Source organism: Lynx rufus, unplaced genomic scaffold, assembly GCF_022079265.1.
Source record: "Lynx rufus isolate CCGP_SWC_20201006 ecotype Redwood Valley unplaced genomic scaffold, mLynRuf1.p SCAF_14, whole genome shotgun sequence".
NCBI classification, from domain to species: Eukaryota; Metazoa; Chordata; class Mammalia; order Carnivora; family Felidae; genus Lynx; species Lynx rufus.
The window spans coordinates 38,381,553-38,402,687 of NW_025814828.1; positions in this window are offsets into that span (position 1 = coordinate 38,381,553).

Below are 21,135 nucleotides of genomic sequence, written 5' to 3' on the forward strand. Positions count from 1 at the left end.
CCTGTAATTGCCCTGTAATAACACAAGCTTATCTTCTTAGTGAAATTTCCTTATAGGTTTATTTAATAATCTTTAAAGGTACATGATGCTTATATTTTAACTTAAAGTGGGTAAACACGAATATCTACTCATTAGATAGTAGTGGGGGATAGAATAAATATTAAATTCATCTTGTTTTGTTTGAACCTCTCCCTCTTAAAAACTTTTTTTTGTGTTTATTTATTTACTTTGAGAGAGAGAGAGAAAGAGAGACAAAACACAAGCAGGGGAGGGGCAGACAGAGAAGGAGAGAGAGAATCCCAAGCAGTCTCTGCACTGTCAGCACAGAGCCTGATGCAGGGCTTGAACCCACAAACTGCGAGATCATGATCTGAGCCGAAACCAAGAGTCGGGGGCTTAACCGGTTGAGACACCCAGGCATCCCTGAACCTCTCCCTCTTTCCTAAGAATGGCTGCCTCTCCTCCCGTAATGATCCAAATCCTCCCCATTCTTAAAGGTTTAGCTTAAAATCCCTCTCTTTCCTATGACACTTTGCCGACTAAAGCATGATTCCTAAACTCTTATAATTTAAATCATTTTCTACCTGGTTTTCTTTCTCACAACACCTGTACCTTTGCCTCACTGTACTAATACAATTTGCAATTGACATTTACTTGCTTGTTTACTTGGTATTATATGTCTCCCTTCCTCCTCCTTGGATGTCTGTCTCCACCCCCCCCCCATAGTGTATCCCCAACATCTTGCACAATGATTGGTATTTGTTGAATGAATGGATAAAAGCAACCTCATCATCCTAACCTGTAGTAAGCATTACTATCCACATTTCACCAAGGAAGAAGTTGATTTCCATAGCAGTTGAGTAATTTACCCAAGATCGCATGGTGTTGGCTGATAGAACCTTCCTCCAGGAAGGTTTTCTGATTTACTAGTTGTGAGGCTTTGCACAAATTTCTTACCTTGCTGTGCTTCTATTACTCATTGTAAAAATACTATCTACTTAACAGGGTTGTTGTAGGGGTTAAACGAATAAAGCCAGGCTAAGTACAGAGCCCTGGAGTTCTCTCCTGCACACACCTGACTGGTATCACTTCGTTATCCTTTGGGCAAAACTGTTCAAATCGCTACTAATCTAAAATTTTTTTCTGCAAATACATAACTAAATGCCTTGTCAAGTACCCTGTTGAATTTAAATTCACTAGGCCTGCAAAATCCCTCAGTTACCAGTTTCATGAACACTATTAACAAAGAAACAAAACTTGACTTGTTTGTTGGTGATCTCATTCCAACACAGTGGCCATGCCTTCCATTTGTGTACCCCAAACTATCTCTCTGATATCTGTTTGACAGTTTTGCTGAGCAATTCCATCAAGAACATTCCTCCCCGGGTTCCAGAACCCATTTGTCCTTGCTTTCTTTTTTTAAATTAAAAAAAAAAAAGTTTATTTATTTTTGGGGCGCCTGGGTGGCTCAGTCGGTGAAGCGTCTGTCTTCGGCTCAGGGCATGATCTCACGGTTCGTGAGTTTGAGCCCCGCGCGGGGCTCTGTGCTGACAGCTCAGAGCCTGGAGCCTGCTTCAGATTCTGTGTCTCCCCCTCTCTCTCTTCCCCTCCCCTGCTCGTGCTCTGTCTCTCTCTCTTTGTGTCAAAAATAAAACAGGCTCCAGACTCTGAGCTGTCAGCACAGAGCCCGACACGGGGCTAGAACTCACAGACTGCGAGATCATGACCTGAGCCGAAGTCAGACGCTCAACTGACTGAGCCACCCAGGCACCCCTGTCTTTGCTTTTGAAAATGGAAATATCACTCTGACTCCAAAATAGATTCATTTAGTTTTATATTTTGTTGCCAAAGTATATGATAAAATACATTGCTCATTTTACTTTTGTGTATTACTTAATTCAGTATTGAATTCTTACAATGTCTTTGGAATTGAGTAGAATGTATCCAGAACCTTAGTTTTCTAATGATCCATTTTGATTTGTCTAATAAGATAACAACCAGTGTCTATTGCATGCCGATGGATGAACTAAGCCCTTTACAAGCATCATTTTCTTTAAATTTTGCAGCATTTCTATGAGTTAACTAGTATTCTTACCCATTTTACAGCTGAGAAACTGAGTCTTAGAGATTATCTTTCATGTTTCAAGGTAGCTAAAAGCATGGAAAGAGTAATTGGCAAAGAGGAAATGGGATAAATAAACAACGAAAAGTGAAAAGATGCCAGGATTCCTAGAGGGTTTTTTTCTTAAGTTTATTTATTTATTTTGAAAGAGAGAGAAAGCATGACTCAGGGAGGGGCAGACACAGAGAGAGAGAGAAAATCCCAAGCAGGCTTCACGCTGTCCACACAGAGCCCAACACAGGGCTCAAACCCACAAACCATGAGATCATGACCTGAGCCGAAGTTGGACGCTTAACTGACTGAGCCACCCAGGTGCCCCAGGACTCCTAGAGGTTTTAATGGCTTCTTAGTTCCTGTTTCTAGTCCCTTTCTTGACCCTTATAACCCACCCCCCAGCCTCTTAACCAAGCTCTAAGTGGTATCTTGAAAATGACTTGAAAGTTAAGTCCCAGCTGGGAAGGCTTTCTGGGGGATGTTATAGACAAAAATTCATTTTTGTAGAAAGTAGAAGTTTATGAGATGAAGAAGTGTTTTTGGAAAACTCAGTATTGTGTTGGAAGGGTATAGCAGCTCAATGGATGCAGCATAACATCCGAGATGTCTCAATGTTCACAAAAAGAAAAGAACCTGAGGGTGTGATAGAGGAGAAGGTGGAGAGACAGATGGGAGCATAATCATGTTGTATCTTGCATATTAAGGATAAGGAATTTGAAGCACATCTGAAAAAAAAGGGAAATCACTGAATAATTTTAAGCTGGAAAAGGGCTTTGTATTTCAGACTGATCATGGTAACTTCAACAACCTAATGAGATCTGGGGTACTCTAGATTGTTAAGAGACTGGATTTATGAAAGGAACCGAGGAAGATGGCCACAGAATAGGAGGACCTTAAGCTCACCTCGTCCCATGAGCACAACTAGATAACTATCAAATCATCCTAAATACCCCAGAAATTGGCCTGAAGACTGACAGAACAAACTCCACAACTAAAGGGAGAGAAGAGGGCACATCAAAGAAGGTAGGAAGTACAGAGATGCGGTTTAGGGGAGAAACACATCTTGGTTACTATGGAACGGAGGGAGCCGTGGTCTCAGACAAGGGTGAGAGAGCCAGAGGAGCACACGGGGGAACACACAAGGAGAATGTTTCCCCAGAGCCATTAGCTTGTAAAATGAGAAGGGCTGAGTTTTGCAAGTTCTTGCAATCAGCAGGGCTTAAGACCAGGAGTTTTAAAGGTCAGCAGGCTTGGATGGGACAGATCCCAGAGGGTGTGGTCTTGCTTCTGGAGAGAAGGCAGGCAAACAACCTGGGGGCAGATGTAATGGAAAAAGCATCAGAAGAGGGCCTGGGGCACAAAGTGGGGAGATTACCTGCTCTTCTCAGAACTTGTCCCTGAGAGGCAGTGTTCATGGTAATACCTCTCTGGGAACAAAGGAGCTAGCCCGCACCATTTCCCTCCCCACCCCTCAGCATAAATGCCGAGCCACCTGTGGAAAGCAGTGCAGTGCTGACACAGGATGCCCAAGTTGTTTACACCAAGTCCCAACCCCATGTGCTCCAGTGGAACTGCCCTTCTCAGTCTCACTTGCCTCAGTCCCAGTGCAGTGGGCCCTTCCCCCAGAAGACCAGCACAAACCCCTGCCCACACCACATCTTCCAGCCAGAGACATTTGCAGAGCCTCCGTTATAGTGGAGGTGGTGACAGGAATCATTTCACAAGCAGACCAGAGCACCTTTGGTTAAAACTCACCACATTCAGGCCATTGACCAAACAGTGCCCACAGCAGGCGAGGATAGCTTCTGCAGACAACCGGCCTGAAGGATAGAGCACCAAAACACAACAGTAGAGCATACACAGCATACACTGGAGACACTCCCTGAAGCACCAGGCCCTGTACACTACATGACTTCTTCTTCATAAGGCCCCTACTTCAGGAGCAGGAGACATAAATCGTTTTTCTAATACATAGAACAAGGCAGAGACTCAGACAAAGTTGGAAGACAGAAGAATTTATCCCAAATGAAAGAACAAGATGGCCAGAGGTCTAAATGAAATAACTATAAGTAACATGCCTGATGGAGAATTTAAAGAAATGATCATAAGGATAGTCACTGGGCTTCAGAAAAGAACAGAAAACATCAGTGAGAGCCTTACCACAGAGCTAAAAGAATTAAAAAAGGATCAATCAGCACACTTGGGCAGCTTAGTCAGTTAAGCAACTGACTTTGGCTCAGGTCATCATCTCTTGGTTTGTGGATCTGAACCCCGCATCAGGCCCTGCACTGTGTGGAGCCTGCTTGGGATTCTCTCTCCACCCCTCCTCCACCCACACTCTCTCTCTCAAAATAAATAAATAAGCTTCAAAAAAAATCAATTAGAAGTGAAGAAGGTAATAAATGAGATTGGAAACAGGCTTGATACAATGAACAAAAGGCTGGAAGAAGCAGAGGAACAAATTAGTGACCTAGAAGACAAAATAATGGAAATAATGAAGCTGAACAAAAAAGAGAAAGAATTCTGCAAAACAAGAATAGACTTAGGGAACTCAGTGACTTCATCAAAGATAATGACATTCATACTATAGGAGTCCCAGAAGAAGAAGAGAGAGAAAAGGGGGCAGAACATTTATCTGAAAAAATAATAGCTGAAAACTTCCCTAATCTGAGGAAGGAAAGAGACATCCAGATGCAGGAGGCACAGAGAAATCCCATCAAAATCCACAAAAGCAGGCCAACATGGAGACATATTGTATTTAAATTTGCAAAATACAGGTGATAAAGAAAAAGTCTTAAAAGAAGCAAGACAAAAGAAGTCGTTGGAGCGGCTGGGTAGCTCAGTAGGTTAAGTGTCTGACTCTTGATAACAGCTCAGGTCATGATATCATGATTCATGAGGTCGAGCCCTGACAGCATGGAGCCTGCTTGGGATTCTCTTTCTTCCTCTCTCTTTGCCACTCTGTTGCTCACACGCTCTCTCTTTCTCTCTCAAAATAAATAAATAAACATTTAAAAATTATACATAAAAAAAGAAGTCCTTAATATACAAGGAAAGACCTAGCTGCAGATTTCTCAACAGACACTTGCCAAGCCACAAGGGAGTGGCATGATATATTCAAAGTTCTGAATGAGAAAAATATGCAGCCAAGAATATTCTATCCAGCAAGACTATCATTCAGAACGGGAGAGATAAAGAGTTTCCTAGACAAACAAAAACTAAAGGAGTTCATGGCCACTAAACCAGCCTTGCAAGAAATATTAAAGGGGACTCTTTGAGTGGAAAGAAGAGACTAAAAGCGAAAGTATAAAGGCAGAAAACCCAAAAGCAATAAAAGTGAATATTTCTGTAAAAATCAGTCAAGGAACTCACCCCCACACACAAAGGATATAAGATATAATAACATATACCTAAAACATGAGGAGGAGTGAGGAAAAGAATGGGTTCAAATTTGAGTGACCATCAACTTAATACAGACTGCTAGATGCAGAGGAGTTTATATACAAACCTAATGGTAACCATATATCTAAAACCACTAATAAATATGCAAACAACAAAGAGAAAGAAATTCAAATATATAACTAAATAAAATCAGCAAAGCATGAAAGAGACAAAGACAAGAAAGGACCAGAGAAAATTTCCAGAAGCAACCATGAAACAAGTAATAAAATGGTAATAAATATATATGTACTCATAATTACTTTGAATGTAAATGAACTAAACCCTCCAATCAAAAGACACAGAATGTCAGAATGGATAAAAAACAAGTCCTATGTATATGCTGCCTACAAGAGGCTCATTTCAGACCTAAAGACACATGCAGGTTAAAGGTGAGGGAGATGGAGAAACAGAGTAGCAATACTTCTATTGGACAAACTAGACTTTAAAGCAAAGACTGTAACAAGAGACAAAGAAGAGCATTTAAAAATTTTTTATATATATTTTTAAATATTTATTTATTTTTGAGAAAGAGAGAGAGAGGGAGAGACAGAGTGTGAGCAGGGGAAGGGCAGAGACAGGGAGACATAGAATCCGAAGCAGACTCCAGGCTCTGAGCTGTCAGCCCAGAGCCTGACACAGGACTCGAACTCATGAACCACGAGATTATGACCTGAGCCGAAGTCGGACGCTTAACTTACTGAGCCACCCAGGTGCCCCAAAGAAGGGCATTTTATAATAACAAAGGGGACAATCCAACAAGAAGATATAACAATTGTAAATATGTGTGCACCAATGTGGAAGCACCCAAATATATAAAAGAATAACAAACACAAAAGAACTAATTGATTATAGTACAATAATAGTAGGGAACTTTAACACTATACTTACATCAATGGACAGATCATCTAAAGAGAAGATCAACAAGGGAACAATGCCTTTGAATGACTCAATAGACCAGATAGACTTAACAGATATATTGAGAACATTCCATCGTAAAACAGCAGAATTTACATTCTTTTCAAGTGTACATGGAACATTCCCCAGAATAGATCACATATTAGGTCACAAAACATGCCTCAACAAATACAAAAAGATTGACATCATACTATGCAACTTTTCTGACCACAACACTATGAAACTAGAAGTTAATCACAAGAAAGAGTCTGGAAAGACCACAAATAAATGGAGATTAAATAACATGCTCCTAAACAATGAATGGATCAAACAGTAAGTCAAAGAAGAAATAAAAACATACATGGAAACAAATGAAAATGAAAACTCAACGGTCCAAAACCCTTGAGATGCACCAAAATGTACTCTGAGAGGGAAGTATGTAATAATGCAGGCCTACCTCAAGAAGCAAGAAAAATCTCAGATAAACCCTTACACTTAAAGGAGTAGGAAAAGCACAACCAATAAAGCCTAAAGCCAGCAGAAGAAAGGAAAACATAAAGTTTAGAGCAGAAATAAATGATATGGAAACTAAAAAAAAAAAAAAAAAAAAGCCCACAATAGAATAGATCAATGAAACCAGGAACTGTTTCTTAGAAAAAATTAATAAAATTGATAAACCTCTAGCTAGATTTATAAAAAAGAAAAGAGAAAGGACCCAAATAAATAAAATCACAAATGAGAGAGGAGAAATAACAACCAACACCACAGAAACACAAACAATTATAAGAGAATATTATGAAAAACTGTATGGCAACAATTGGAGAACCCAGAAGAAACGGATAAATTCCTGGAAACACATAGATTACCAAAATCAAAACAGGAAGGAATAGAAAACGCGAACAGACCAATAACCAGCAAAAAAATTGAATCACTAATCAAAAAACTCCCAACGAGCAAAAGTCCAGAACCAGATTGCTTCGCAGGCAAATTCTACTAAACATTTAAAGAAGAATTAATACATATTCTTTTTTAACTATTCCAAAAAATAGAAAAGGAAGGAAAATTTCCAAACTCATTGGATGAAGCCAGCATTACCCTGATACCAAAACGAGATAAAGACACCACTAAGAAGGAGAACTACAGGCCAATATCCCTGATGATATGGATGCATAAATGCTCAATAAAATACTACCAAACCAAATCCAACAATACATTAAAAAAAATCATTCGCCATGATCAAGTGGGACTTATTCCTGGGTCGCAAGTGCGATTCAATATACGCAAATCAAACAACATGATAACATCACATTAATAAAAGAAAGGCTTGGGTGCCTGGCTGGCTCAAGCAATTGAGTATCCAACTTCAGCTCAGGTCATGATCTCATGGTTTGTGAGTGTGAGCCCCACATTGGGCTCTGTGCTGTCAGTGCAGATCCTGCTTCAGATCCTCTCTCACCCTCTCTCTCTGCCCCTCCCCCTGCTCATGCTTTCTCTCTCTCAAAAATGAATAAACATTTAAAAAAAAGATTTAAGGAAAGGCTTAGAACCACATGACCATTTAAATAGATGCAAAAAAAAGCATTTGACAATATACCACATCAATTCATGATAAAAACCCTCAACAAAGTAGGTTTAGAGGGAACATACCTCAACATAATAAAAGCTATCTATGAAAAACTCACAGCTAATATCATCCTAAATGGAGAAAAACTGAGAGCTTTTCCTCTGCCGTCAGGAAAAAGACAGGGATGTCCACTCTCACCACTTTCATGTAACGAAGTAATCGAAGTCCTATCTACATCAATCAGACAACAACGACAACAACAACAACAAAAATAAAAGGCATCCAAATCAGCAAGAAACAAGTAAAACTTTCACTATTTGCAGATGACATGATATTCTATATAGAAATCCCAAAAGACTCCACCAAAAAACTGCTCGAACTGATAAACGAACTCAATAAAGTTGCAAGATACAAAATTGAAGTACAGAAACCTGTTGCATTTCTAAATTTTTTTAACGTTCTTTTAAATTTATTTTTGAGACAGAGAGAGACAGAGCATGAACAGGGGAGGGGCAGAGAGAGAGGGAGACATAGAATTGGAAGCAGGCTCCAGGCTCTGAGCCATCAGCCCAGAGCCCGATGTGGGGCTCAAACTCACGGACCGCGAGATCATGGCCTGAGCTGAAGTTGGACACTTAACCGACTGAGCCACCCAGGCGCCCCATCTGTTGCATTTCTATACACCAATAATGAAGCAGCAGGAAGAGGAATTAAGGAATCAATCCCATTTACAATTGCACCAAATACAAGAAACCTAGGAATAAATCTAATCAAAAAGTTGAAAGATTTATACTTGGAAAAGTATAAAACACTGACGAAAGACATTGAAGATGACACAAAGAAATGGAAAGGTATTCCATGCTCATGGATTGGTAGAACAAATATTGTTAAAATGTCTATACTACCCAAAGCAGTCCATACATTTAATGCAATCCTTATCAAAATATCAACAGCATTTTTTACGGGGCTGGAACAAGCAATCTTAAAATTGGTATGGAACCATCAAAGACCCAGACTAGCCAAAGCAACCTTGAAAAAGAAAACCAAAGCTGAAGGCATCACAATTACAGACTTCAAGTTATATTACAAAGCTCCGGTCATGAAAACATTATAATACTGGCACAAAAATAGACATATAGATCAATAGAATAGAATAGAAAACCCAGAAACGAACCCACAATTACATGGTCAATCAATCTTCAACATGGTTAAACAGAGAAGAATATCAAACGGGAAAAAGAATGTCTCTTCAACAAATGGTGTTGGGAAAACTGGACAGAGACATAAAAAAGAATGAAACTGGACCAATCTTTCGTACACAAAAATAAATTCAAAATGGGTTAAAGACCTAAATATGAGACCTGAAACCATAAAAATCCTAGAAGAGAATAGAGGCAGTAACTCTTTTGACATGAGCTGTAGCAACTTCTTTCTAGATATGTCTCCTGAGGCAAGGAAAACAAAAGCAAAAATAAACTATTGGGACTGCATCAAAATAAAAAGCTTCTGCACAGTAAAGGAAACAATCAACAAAACTAAAGTTCCTTGGAATGCCCAGAATTTGGGGCTATTTTGAGTGTTGGTGCACCTCACTTAAGAGTTAGCTTTTAACTATACATTTCCAGTGAAAAGTATTATTTGGGGTCAGCTGAATGCATCTTTCTTTCTCTTTCTTTCTTTCTTTCTTTCTTTCTTTTAATATTTATACATTTTTTATAACATTTATTCATTTTTGAGACACAGAGACAGAGTGTGAGTGGGGAAGGGGCAGAGAGAGAGGGAGACACAGAATCCGAAGCGGGCTCCAGGCTCTGGGCTGTCAGCACAGAGCCCCATGTGGGGCTCGATCCCATGGACTGTGAGGCCATGAACCGAGCTGAAGTTGGACGCTTAACTGACTGAGCCCCCCAGGCGCTCCAACGCACCTTCTTTCTGACCCTTCATGCATTTGGTGGGCATAAAGACGAATGTAAATGTTGCACAAAGAAACATGTGCATGTAGTTCCACAGTTCACTGACATGTACAGTCCAGACACATTGGAGTATTACCTTAAAGACAAATGAATTCACAAAATTAATATTTTGATTTATAAGGTCCCACATATTTAGATTCGCAGGCAAGTTAACCCCTGCAGTATGATTAGAATTCTGGATGAAGAGACATAATTAAACTGGAAGTTAACTTTCTACAAAACTGCTAGTTGCTGAGATTCAAATATCTGTTAGTTTCAGGGGCACCTGGGGGGCTCAGTTCGTTGAGCGTCTGACTCTTGATTTTGGCTCAGGTCATGATCTGAGGGCCATGGGATTGAGCCCTGCGTCAGGCTTTGCGCTGACAGGGTGGAGCCTGCTTGGGATTCTCCCTCTCCCTCTCTCTCTCTCTGTCCCTCCCCTGCTCATGTATGCTCTCTCTCACTCTCTCTCAAAATAAATAAATAAACATTAAAAAAAACCCAATAAATATCATATATCAGTTTCAATAGCAGCAGGTTTCCAGGATTGTTAGATTTTAAACAGTTGTGTCTGAATTCTATTTTTATCTTTCTTCATCACATCCTTCTCTCATTTCCGTATAAAAACAGTGACGAATAGTCCCTCCATTTCTTTGAATACCCTGGAGCATCTCACTTCCCCTTAAGAAGACTTCTGGCTTTGTTTGTTTCTTCACTTGAGTTTGGGGGTGTGAGGAGCAGCAGCTAGTACATTGTCCTGTGGGCGTCAAACTTAAATGCTTCCTGTGTGTTTCCTATGCTACTGAGCCAGCCTGTTGATTCAAGACACCACCTTTCTTTCAGTGAGTGCACTTTAAGTCTTTCTGAATTACATCAGTGCCCAAGATGCTTCATATCTAGGACCTCTTTATAGTAAATAGCATCTGACAGGGCTTGATCCAACTGTTCTGAGAAAAAGCAGGTGTTATTTAAATTCTAGAGGGAAAACAGAGCTTGCTTATTTGATTTCTCAAGGTAATTGCTCAGACCCAAACCATCCAAAGCAATGAAAAATTTTATCTGGGACAAATTTCATTACATTGTCTTTCAGTGGCTTCAATAACAGCCATAGAATATTTAATTCTGTTCATAACAACAACAAACATTTTAAAAATAAGTTGGCCAGAGGTTTATGCCTGAAACAAGGCAATGGGGGTAGGGGATGGTATATGAGGACACAAAACAAAGGGTGGATTTCATAGATTGAGGTTCTGATATTTTCTTGGCACTAAGATCAGAAGTTATGAACTACATGGTCCTGAAATCCTTCTTAGAGGAAAACAGTGTTTCCTTTATTTAGCTCAAGTCTCTCAAAACAAAAGACATCTGTAGGAGTGAGCTTCAAATCCCAAAAGTGTTTTGAGTATGGATATGAAGCATGCAAAACTTTATAACATTCTTTTTAAAAATACGTTTTAAAATCATATGCGAATTCATATATGTTTTCAGATGCACGTATTTTATTAATGCCAACTTTTTGTTGCCTTTCCCATTTTTGCTTGGCTCCTCTATTAACCTCCTTTGTCTACCCTGACCCACAATCACCTCTCCTACACGCACGCACGCACACACACACACACACACACGCACCTTGTTGACTACTTAGTATGCATCCGTCCATATTTCTTACCAAGCTTACATAATCGTATATACACATACACACATTTGGGTGTTTGTCATTGTTTATTTATTAAAAGTGGATCGTATTACACTCCTACTATTGTATCATCTTTTTCCTCAGCATTCCTATAAAAATCCCTTCAAATCAAGTGGTACCTTCTTCTTAATGGTTAGATAATTGTCTATAGTGGATGGACATAATATATTCAACGATTCCCCCTTTTGATTCCATTTGTCTCCAGTGTTTTATCTCCATGAACCACGCAGCAATAAGCATCCTTGTACAAATATCCTTATATACCGGTAATTTATTTTTAAGGAGGAGATTTCCAAGACTGAGGCATTCAGTCAAAGGGCATATGCATTTTTTAATGTAAGAAACGTCGCCAGATTGTTTTCTAAAATGACTTTAATCTTTTCTATTTTGAACAGCAGTGTATGAGAGCAGTAGTTGTTATTAAGCCTTTTAACTTTTGCTAAGTTGATAGAACAAAGTGAAATCTCATTGTTAATTCAATTTGCATCTTTTCATGCATCTGTTGGGTGCATTTGCTCTTCTGTCAATTGTCTATTCATATCCTTTGACTACTCCTCTTGTCCAATCATAAGAGCCCTTTGTAATAGATATCGACCTTCTGTCTGCCCTCCATATTGCACATATTTGTTCAAATTTCATTACTAACTGTTTCTGGTAACATTTGTCCCAAGATATAGTCAAAATATCTATATTGTGCTCAGTGGTTTCTGAGTTTCAAGTCTTGATGAAGAATGTCTATCCCTGGGGCGCCAGGGTGACTCAGTCGGTCAAGCCTCCAACTCCTGATTTCAGCTCAGGTCATGATCTCATGGTTTGTGCGTTCAAGCCCCACATCCAGCTCTGTGCCGACAGCACGGAGCCTGAGTGGGATTCTCTCTCTCTCTCTCTCTCTCTCTCTCTGCCCCTCCCTTGCTCACACGCGCACACTCTGTCTCTCAAAATAAATAAGCTTTAAAAAAATGTCTTTATCCCTTAGACCTGCTTGTTGAATGTGGTAGCCACTAGTCACATGTAGTTGTTGAGCACTTGAAATGTGGTTAGCCTGAATGGAGACATAGTGTAAATGGAAAATACACACTGGATTTTGAAGACTTTCTACCAAAAAAAGCGTAAAATTCCTCCTTAATGACATATAGGTACATATACATAATATATATTTTTAATATTTTACATGGGTTTAATCCCACGACTGCAAGATCATGACCTGAGCTGAGATCAAGAGTCAGATGCTTGACCAACTGAGCCACCCAGATGCCCCTTAATGACTTTTATGTTGATTGGAGGTTGAAACTGTGACATTTGGGATATATAGAACTAAATCAAATACATTACAAATTTTCTTGGGAGTTTAAAAAATATATTCTGAATTTGTCTTTATCATATATACGTATCATGCGTATATTCTCCCAGTCAATGAATTGCCTTCTCACTCCTTTAATGGTAGATTTTGATTAGCCAAAGTTGTGAATTTTGATAAAATCCAATTTATTAATTTTATCCTTGATGGTTTATGATTAGTGATTTTGTGTCCTCCATCAGAAATGTTGCTTAGCCTAAGGTTATGAAGATACACTCTTATGTGTTAGAGACTGTATAGCTTTAGATTTTACATTTAAGTCTAAGGCTATCTCAAATTTATTTTCAGGCACAGGACAAGGTACAAGATATGGTTCATTTTATTCCATAGAAGTACACAATTGTTTAAGAACAGCTTATTCAATATACTTTACTTTCCCCATTAAATAAACTTTGTGCTTTTGTTGAGAAATCACTTGATTGTATGGGTATGAGTCTTTTTCTGAATTCTATTATATCCCATTGATCTTTTTATCTATCCTTATGCTAAACCACACTGGATGAGCTTTATAGTGAGCCTTGAAATCAAACGGTGTTAAGTTGTCCAACTTTCCTCTATTTTAAAAAATTGCTTTGACTATTCTATGTCCTTCGCTTTCTATGTAAATTTTAGAGTCAGCCTGTCCATTTTGACTCAGAACAAGAAACCTGTTATCATTATGATTGAGATTACATTAAATCTATAAAGCAATTTGTAGGAAATTGACATCTTAACAATATTCCATTTCCTCTTCAGTGAAAATATTGGTCTCCATGTATTCAAACCTTCTGTCATTTCAGTCAGCAATGTTTTATAGTTTGTAGCAAAGAAAGCTTCCGTATTTTTCTTTAAGTTTATTTCTTTAAAAAAATTTTTTTTAATATTTATTCATTTCCAAGACAGAGACAGAGCATGAGTAGGGGAGGGGCAGAGAGAGAGGGAGACACAGAACCTGAAGCAGGAGCCAGGCTCCGAGCTGTCAGCACAGAGCCCGATGCAGGGCTCGAACTCATGAACCGTGAGATCATGACCTGATCTACAGTCGGTTGCTCAACCAACTGAGCCACCCAGGCACCCCATCTTTAAGTTTATTTCTATGCATATTACATGCTTTGACACTGTTCCATGTGTTCTTTTCAAATTTTGTGTTTCAATGTTTGTTATAAGTATATAAAAATACAATTGATGTTTTTGTATTGGCCTTATATTCTATGGTTTGCTAAATTCATTTATTAGTTGTCCCCATATTTTTGTAGAATCCTTAAGATTTGCTATATACAAATTATTACACATAAAAAATACAAAATACATTAAAAAATATTTGCTATGTACACGCGTATGCAATCATGTCATCTGCATGTAAAAACAGCCTTAATTCTTTGTTTCATATGTTTATATATATTTTTTCTGGTTCCTTTCCTTAGCACACTAGCTAGGACTTCTTTTTTTTAATGTTTATTTATATCTGAAGGAGAGAGATACAGAGCATGAGTGGTGAAGGGCAGAGAGAGAGGGAGACCCAGAATCCAAAGCAGGCTCTGTCCCTACAGAGCCTGACGCGGGGCTCAAACCCACAAACCATGAGATCACGACCTGAGCTGAAGTCTGACGCTTAACCCACTGAGCCACCCAGGCGCCCCTGGAGGACACTAGACAACTTTCCACGAGCAGAAACTCTGCCAGCCTGGAACGGAAGAGACAGAGATGGGATAACATGACGGAAGACGGGCAGAGCCACAGACACACAGGCCTGAGTCAACGGGACCGCCTCAGTTCCAGAGGGCAAGGCCATCACTCAGGGTCAGTGGGTAGGGCTGCGACCCAGGGCCAAAAGGTCAAGGCTGTCCCAGTGGGCAGGAAAGACAGAGCATGAAGCCACAGAGAATTCTATTCGCAAGCCTTGAAATCGAATGGACTTTTTCCTGTTGAATTTTGAACTTCCTTGGGACCCATGATCCCTTTTTTCCTTTCAATTTCTCCCTTTTGGAATGGGAATGTCTAGCCTGTGTTATATTCTACCACTGTCTTTTGGAAGCAGTTAGCTTGTTGTCTGGTTTCTCAGATTCGCAGACAGAGAAGAATTTTGCCCCAGGGTGGACCATGCCCTCTAACTCACACCTGATTCAGATGACTTTAAACTCCTGACTCCGGAACTGTAAGAGGTTTGTGTTGTTTTAAGCCAATAAGTTTGCGGTAATTTTTTTTTTTTAATGTAGCAACAGGAAACTAATACAAAGACAAAGAGGTGGCAAACAAAAAGTAAAAAAAAGGCGCGCCTGGGTGGCTCAGTTGGTTAAGCGTTCGACTTCTGTTCAGGTCATGATCTCACGGTTTGTGAGTATGAGAACTGCGTCAGCTGTGCTGACAGCTCAGAGCCTGGAGCCCGCCTCGGATTGTGTCTCCCCCTCTCTCTGCTCCTCCCCAGCTCTCTCTCTCTCTCTCTGTCAAAAATAAATAAACATTAAGAAGAAAATTTAAAGAAAATAAGAAGACAAAAGAAGGAATAAGTGAAAAAAAATAGCCAAAATTTTTAAAGACTATCTATACAAGACAAGAGGTTCCCTTTTATAATGTTCACCCAAAGTAGAGAAAGAAAGTATCTCTAAATTTTTTGGTTGGAAAAAGAGGGTGGAGAAAATCTGCTTTAAATACTGGTCAGTATAGCTGCCATAATAGTATACTTATAAAATAAAAAGAGAGAGGTACCAGTTTAAAATAAAAATTTAATGTTTATTTATTTTTGAGAGAGAGACAGAGCACAAGCAGGGGAAGGGCAGGGAAAGAGGGAGACGCAGAATCCGAAGCAGGCTCTAGGCTCTGAGCTGTCAGCACAGAGCCTGGTGCGGGGCTCGAACTCACCAACCATGAGATCATGACTTGAGGTGAAGTCGGACGTTCGACAGGCTGAGCCACCCAGACACCCCAAGAGAGGTAGCATTTTAATGAAAAATGTTGAAATAACCATTATTGGGATACTACATAATATTTTCCTGAAAATTCCAAGGAAATCAATTGGAAAATTATTATAATTAATGAGTGAATTTATCACAGGGGATCAATAAAAAGTATACAAAAGCACTGTCTTTTTTATATACTTGTCATAGCTAATGAAAATTACAATTCTTTTTTCTTCTGCTTATTTGAATTTTCAGACTTTTATATAGTTACTATTTACTAATTGAGTAATAAAGTCTAATTCATAATGAGAAGAATGAGAAAAATCCCTGTTTTTAAGCAATTTGATTATGTTCTAAATTTTGTAGCTTTTAAAATGTTTCTTATCCTGGAGTTCATTGAGCTTCCTGAATTTGTGGGTTTATTGTTTTCCTCATAATTGGTATGCCATTTTTATTTATCTTTTCAGTCCTTTTTCTATTTCATTGTTGATAATTACTATCATTGTGTGTCAAGTTCACCAATCTTTTCCTTTGCAAAGTTCAATGTGCTGTTAATCCCGTGTACAGTGTTTTCCACCTCAAATATTTCCATTTTTAGGGGGAGGAGCCAAGATGGGGGAAGAGCATGGAAGCTTTTTGTGTATCTCGCGTCCATGAAATACAGCCAGACCAACACTAAACGATCCTACACGCCTAGAAAACTGATCGGAGGATTAACACAACAATCTGCACAACCTGAACCACAGAATTCAGCAGGTGTGTGGCACGGAGAGCTGAACTTGGGGAGTGAGAAGTCGCAAAAAGTAGGGAACCGCTTTTGCGGGCAGAGAGAGGACAGAGACTGGGGGGGGGAGAAAACGGGAAAAGCACCCCTCCCCAAAAGCAGCCGGAGAGAAAGTGGAAAATTGGAAACAGCCGCAGGGACTAAACTAAAAAGGGAGAAAGGAGAAAGGAGAGGGCTTACATTCCATTAAGACTGCAGAGTCTGCAACTCCGCAGCTCGATACCTGGCGGTGCTCTGGTGGGAAGGGCGAATCCCCAGGAGCAGAGTGGGGTCCGGGAGGTTCTCGGGCCACACGGGGAAAAGCGGTTCCACTGCTGGAAGGACATTTGGTAGAGGCTGTGAGGCCACCTGGGCCCAGCAGAACCCAGAGAACGGCCACATTCGCTGGTGCTGGAACAAGGTCGTGAAGGGTGAAGCCTGGGGCCAGATGTGTGTTGTGATTTTCCATAATCCCTGAGGCGCTGCTGCTACACTACCTCCCGAAGTTTTTGTGGGGCGGACTGACACCCGGCCGCAGTCTCTGGGCACCGGCAGCAGCAGGGTCCCACAAGCGTTCCTGGGCGCAGCCGGCATTCGGCCATTGCTCGGTAAGACCCTCCCACAGAGGGGCGGAGCAGATCAAAGCTGCAGTCCCTCAGAAGCAAGGGGCCAGGGAAAACAGTCGCATCTGAGACAAAACTCGGGAGAGAGGTACTACCTGAGGCTTGGTGACGGATAGTGTAAAAGCGGGGAGTGGACGAAAGCTGAAGACAGAGGACGGGTGCTCGATTGCCGATCCGGGAGAACAGACTGGGTAGCTGGGTGACGCCATTTTCACTGCTCCCGCGCATGCACATACGGACCTACGAGCCCCGCAACAATCCACCCCAGTAGGCTAGCAGCGCCATCTAGTGGTGGGCGGAGCTGTTACACTGAGTCCCGCCCAACTGGTCCAACTTCGGTCTTCAAGAACACAAGTCTCACCGCCGGCTTAATTTACAGACTATAAAGAGCTACATAGACTGACCTCTAGGGGAAAACGAAGCAATTTCAGTCCTACTTCAATCTGTTAGCAGGTTCATCTGTTCAATTTTTTTTCTTTTTCCTTTTTCTCTTTTACAATTCTTTTTCTTGAATGCAGAAAGAGAAAAAAATTCATTTTTATTTTCATTTTTTATTAAACATATATTTCTTTAATTTTTATTACTATATTTTTTACTTTTGTGTAAATTTTTTCAAATTCTACTTTACTTCCATCATTTTATTTTAGTCTACTTCAGTGTACTCACCTTTTCAAATTTTCAAACAATTTCCTTTTTTTCATTCTTTTTCTTTTTTTCTCTTCTTCATTTCTTTTCTTTTTCTTGAATGCAGAAAGAGAAAAACTTCATTTTTACTTTCAATTTCTTTTAAAAATATGTTTATTTAATTTTTATGACTATATTTTTTCTTTTATGTAAATTTTTTCAAATTCTATCTTACTCCCATCATTTTATTTTAGTCTACTACAGTGTATTCACTTTTTCAAATTTTCAAACGATTTCTTTTTTCTTTTTTTATCTTTTTCTCTTTTTCATTTCTTTTCCTTTTTCTTAAATACAGAAAACAAAAAAATTCATATTTATTTTTAATTTTTATTAAAAATATTTTTCTTTAATTTTTTCTACCATATTCTTTACTTTTGGGTATATTTTTTTCAAATTCTATTTTACCCCCATCATCTCATTTTAGTCCCCTTCGGTGTATTCATTTTTTAAAATTCTCGAATGATTTCCTTTTTTTTCTCCCCCTCCCTTTTTTTTCTGTAATTTGTCAAACCACTTTCAACACCCAGACCAAAACACACGTAGGATCTAGCATCATCTATTCGATTTGTGTGTGTGTGTGTGTGTGTGTGTGTGTGTGTTTAATTTTTAATTTTAATTTTTTTTTTAATTTTTTTAACTTTTTTTTTAATTTATTTTTGAGACAGAGAGAGACACAGCATGAACGGGGGAGGGGCAGAGAGAGAGGGAGACACAGAATCGTAAGCAGGCTCCAGGTTCTGAGCCATCAGCCCAGAGCCCGACGCGGGGCTCGAACTCGCGGACCGTGAGATCGTGACCTGAGCTGAAGTCGGACGCTCAACCGACTGAGCCACCCAGGCGCCCCTAATTTTAATATTTTTTAATTTCAATTTTTCTACCTCATTAATACCTTTTCTCCCTTCAAAATGACAAAACGAAGGAATTCACCCCAAAAGAAAGAGCACAAGAAAACAACAGCCAGGGCTTTAACCAACACAGATACGAGCAAGATGTCTGAACCAGAATTTAGAATCACCATAATAAGAATACTAGCTGGAGTTGAAAATAGATTAGAATCCCTTTCTGCAGAGATAAAAGAAGTAAAAAATAGAATGAAATTAAAAATGCTATAACTGAGCTGCAATCACGGATGGATGCTGAGGCGGCAAGGATGGATGAGGCAGAACAGAGAATCAGCAACACAGAGGACAAACTTCTAGAGAATAGCGAAGCAGAAAAAAAGAAGGAGATTAAGGCAAAAGAGCACGATTTAAGAATTGGAGAAATCAGTGACTCATTAAAAAAGAACAACATCAGAATCATAGGGGTCCCAGAAGAGGAAGAGAGAGAAAGAGGGGTAGAAGGGTTATGTGAGCAAATCAGAGTGGAAAACTTTCCTAACCTGGGGAAAGATACAGACATCAAAATCCAGGAAGCACAGAGGACCCCCATTAGATTCAACAAAAACCGACCATCAACAAGGCATATCATAGTCAAATTCACAAAATACTCAGGCAAGGAGAGAATCGTGAAAGCAGCAAGGGAAAAAAAACTCCCTAACATACAAGGGAAGACAGATCAGGTTTGCAGCCGACCTACCACAGAAACTTGGCAGGCCAGAAAGGAGTGGCAGGATATATTCAGTGTGCTGAATCAGAAAAATATGCAGCCAAGAATTCTTTATCCAGCAAGGCTGTTATTCAAAATAGAAGGAGAGATAAAAAGTTTCCCAGACAAACAAAAATTAAAGGAGTTTGTGACCACTAAACCAGCCCTGTAAGAAATTTTAAGGGGGACTTTCTGAGGGAAGAAAAGATGAAAAAATTAAATAAATAAATAAATAAATAAATAAATAAATAATACCAAAGGCAACAAAAGGTTAGAAAGGACCAGAGAACACCACCAGAAACTCCAACTCTACAATCATCATAATGACAATAAATTCATATCTTTCAGTACTCACTCTCTCATTCTAAACGTCAATGGACAAAAGACATAGGGTAACAGAATGGATAAGAAAACAAGATCCATCTATATGCTGTTTACAAGAGACCCACTTGAGACCTAAAGACACCTTCAGATTGAAAATGAGGGGACGGAGAGCCATCTATCATGCTAATGGTCAACAAAAGAAAGCCGGAGTAGCCATACTTATATCAGACAATCTAGACTTTAAAAGAAAGACTGTATCAAGGGATGCAGAAGGGCATTGTATCATAATCAAGGGGTCTATAGACCAAGAAGACCTAACAATTATAAACATTTATGCGCCAAATGTGGATGCACCAAAATATATAAATCAATTAATCACAAACATAAAGAAACTCACAGATAGTAATACCATAATAGTAGGAGACTTCAACACCCCACTCACAGCAATGCACAGATCATCTAATCAAAAAATCAACAAGGAAACAATGGCTTTGAATGACACACTGGACCAGATGGACTTAACAGATATATTCAGAACATTTCATCCTAAAGCAGCAGAATGTACATTCTTCTCCAGTGCACATGGAACATTCTCCAGAATAGACCATATACTGGGACACAAATCAGCCCTAAGTAAGTACAAAAAGATCGAGATCATACCATGCATATTTTCAGATGACAACGCTATGAAACTCGAAATCAACCACAAGAAAAAATTTGGAAAGGTAACAAATACCTGGAGACTGAAGAACATCTTACTAAAGAATGAATGGGCTAACCAAGCAGTTAAAGAGGAAATCAAAAGTATATGGAAGTCAATGAAAATGATAACACCACAGCCCAAAACCTCTGGGATGCAGCAAAGGCGGTCATAACAGGAAAGTATATAGCAATCCAGGCCTTCCTAAAGAAGGAAGAAAGATCTCAGATACACAACCTAACCTTATGCCTTAAGGAGCTGGAAAAAGAACAGCAGATAAAACCCAAAACCAGCAGAAGACAGGAAATAATAAAGATTAGAGCAGAAATTAATTCTATCGAAACCAAAAAAACAGTAGAACAGATCAATGAAACCAGAAGCTGGTTCTTTGAAAGAATTAACAAAATTGATAAACCACTAGCCAGTTTGATCAAAAAGAAAAAGGAAAGGACCCAAATAAATAAAATCAAGTATGAAAGAGGAGAGATCACAACCAACACAACAGAAATAAAAACAATCATAAGAGAATATTATGAGCAATTATATGCCAATAAAATG